Here is a 3,025-nt window from a genome sequence, read left to right as displayed (position 1 = left end):
GGCGAGGTTAGCGAGAAGTCTTGGCGTTATCCTCAAATGGATACGATGAGTGCAAACATTGGGGTCGATTCCCTTAATATCGGCTAGGGACCAACCAATCGCGGACCGATGTTCCCTAATCACCCTTATTAAACATGTCTCTTCATCCTTAGTTAATAGAGAAGATATAATTATCGGGTGACTACCATCGGATCAAGTTGAATATATTTTAACTCGGGGAAGAGGTTTAAGCTTACTGGTGTGGGCCGGAATGTCCGTTGATGTTTCATAAGTGTCCTTATCTTGCGTAATGAAGACTTGCTTAGGTAGCAAGTCTTGCGTATCGATATATGGAGCAACCGGCGGGTCTACAATTGGTGTGGACTCGGGATGGTGTTGACTTCCTCTAAGTAGGAGTCATTTACAAAATCGAAGTTCAAAAGAAAGGAATTTGTACATATTGTTTTCGAGGAAGCGTGTTGTTAAAATAATCTTGAGCTAAACTCTCGATCATGCTAACCTCCCCATCTGAGGCGAATCGGTAAGCTGTTTCATCATTTTAAAACATTTACCTCGGCGGAAAGATGGCCAAAAGATAAGGACATCTTTCCATAGCGACAATTTATAAAGCGCGTTGGCGGTTGCCAAGAAGAAAATCCTAAAATGATCGGTCTGAGTCATTAGCGACTACGTATCGAGGATAACAAAATCAGCGGGATAGTAGAAATCCACGAACCTTAACAAGCACGTTTTCCACTACACCTTTAGGATACTTAATTGACTGTCCGCTAATTGCAAAGTTATTTTTTGTAGGTTGCATTTTCTGTAGACCTATTTGTTTATACAAGTATCACGGGGAGTAAGTTAACACTTTCGCCCCAGTCTAATAAAGGCGATTCGTCGTGTGGGAATCTCTAAGGTGCATTTTATAGTAGGGCGACCGGGGTCCTTGTACTTAACAATTCCATTGTTTTAGGATAGCGTTAGGGCTGTTCGGTTAAAAGCGTCTTTAGGTATATTGGTCTTCTACGCCTAGTAGTGCACAACTCTTTAAGAAACTTAAGCGTGGTTAGGTAGCTTTTTAATAGCCGAGAAAAGGAAGGTTTATCGTTAGATTCTTGAAAGCGTTCCTAATTTCCTCAAAGTTTGTATCCACGGTTAGCATGGCTAATTTTTTGAGGAGCGGTGGTTTTAGCTCTATATTTAGTGTATGGCTCGACTTGAAGTGTAACCTTGGCTTTTCTGTTTCTTAGGTTGTGGTTTAAGCTGGGACCTCTACGGTGGTAGGTTCTTGGTTTCTATTTTGGTATCTAGTTCGATATCCGGTGTAGGAATCTTGATGGGGTAACTATAGGCATAGTTACTTTGTTATCAACCACTCTTCGAGGCGGAGGAGAGTGGTGATGGCATTAGGTCACCTACGATTGTAGTTTCCATTACTAGAATTACCGTTTACCTCAAAGGCTGTGTTCTTTGTTTTAGGGTTTGGTATTGCTTGTCACGGAAACCGCCTTTTGGTTGGGCTTTTCGCTTGGGGCTAACTGTTGTATGCCCGATTTATGGATTGTAAAATCTATTGGTTTGATTGAGTCATTATGCGGAAAAGTTGTTGGGTAACTTGTATAAAGGCATCGATCACGATCCGGTTGTGTAGGTGTAGTAGTCGCGGGTGGTGTATTTGGAACTATCTCGTTGATTATTTATGGGTGGGTTGTGATAGTTATTATTATTAGCGGAACGATACCTCTATTGGTATTATAATTATTATAATTATTATTGACCTTGTGCTTGACCTTGTCGTGGTTTGCGCTTGGTTGTTATAATTATTATAATTCCCTTGACCTTGTCCTTGTCCTTGCCTAGGTGGAGCTTGGTTATAATTGTTTGCTTGCCTAGCGTTTTGATTATTGTACCACGGAGGTGTTACTTGTTGATTATTTCTCAACTGAAGTTGGGATGTTGTCTCAAAAGGCGTTAGGAATAGGATAGTTATTAATAGAGTAAACATTATCTTGTTACGGTGGTTGTTGTTCATAAGCTAGAGGACAATAATCGTCGAGGAGTGCTCTGGACTCAAACAGAAATTACATGGGTTGGAGTTTACATTCATGGCGGGGATAGGCTTTTTTGTTGGAGAAATAGCCTCTACTTTTTAGTTAGAGATTGATTAGATTTTTAAGTTTGGATCGGTTTTCTTCTCAAACATACGGCGCTTTTTCTTGTTGAAGAAGAACTAGGCGGGGGATATCATCACTACCCCCAATTATTATTCCGTTTAGTTTGGTCTTCTAAAATTTATAAGCCTCAGAGGCTCCTTTACTTAGGAAACTACCCCATTCATTATGTCAAGGACTTCTTTATGGTGGTGTAGAAGACCTTTGAAAAGGCCACGAACTAAGCGTGTCTTTAGCTAAGTTATGATGTGGACACTCTATAAGGAGATCGGTGAAACGATTCCATGCCTCAGAAAATGATTCATGAGGATTCTGGCGGAAAAAATGAATCTTGGAAAGCATCTCATCCGTCTTTAGGGGTGGGTAAAAATGTTCCATAAACAGCTGAACAAGTTTAGCCCACGAGTCCACAGAATTAGGCTTGGGCGGGTTAACCAAGGCGCGCCTTATCGGCTAATGTGAAAGGGAATACCCACCGGTTTAATTTGTTCGCACCTACCGTAGGATGATGGAATGTTGTAAGGACTTGTTCAATCCCTGGCGATGTGTGCGATAAGGTTTTCATGGTCTAACCCATGAAAAGCGGGTAACAAATTAAATATGTTTTGGGGATTTGAAAATCCTACTTGGGTCTGCTAGAGCGATGCGATTTAGGGCTATCGGCTCAAAGGCTTTGTAAAAGTCGGAGAGAGGAGTCTCTCTTTCTTTGACCATTATGTGGGGTATGGTGTGTGTGATAGTAGTTAGAGGTGTAGGTGGGTGGTGTACTAGATAGACTTGTTTGTTGCCGTGTAATTACGTTTGTTGTTTTTGTTCGACCCGGACCTTAATCTCATGCAAGACTAAGTTGAGCTTAACTAAACATGCAACAC

General features: G+C 41.2%; 1 non-coding gene across 1 annotated transcript; it reads left to right on the top strand.

The window, feature by feature from the left end:
• The first annotated feature begins 2,391 nt into the window (after positions 1-2,391).
• On the top strand, positions 2,392-2,495 carry LOC147504341 (small nucleolar RNA R71). Its single transcript, XR_015194037.1, has one exon. It is a non-coding gene; the product is annotated as a small nucleolar RNA R71 (small nucleolar RNA).
• Positions 2,496-3,025: the final 530 nt, after the last annotated feature.

The sequence above is a fragment of the Coptis chinensis genome, chromosome 4, assembly GCF_015680905.1.
Source record: "Coptis chinensis isolate HL-2020 chromosome 4, ASM1568090v1, whole genome shotgun sequence".
In the NCBI taxonomy this organism is placed as follows: domain Eukaryota; kingdom Viridiplantae; phylum Streptophyta; class Magnoliopsida; order Ranunculales; family Ranunculaceae; genus Coptis; species Coptis chinensis.
The sequence above is the reverse complement of the archived record's forward strand: the minus strand, read 5'-3'. Positions and strand labels throughout refer to the sequence as shown.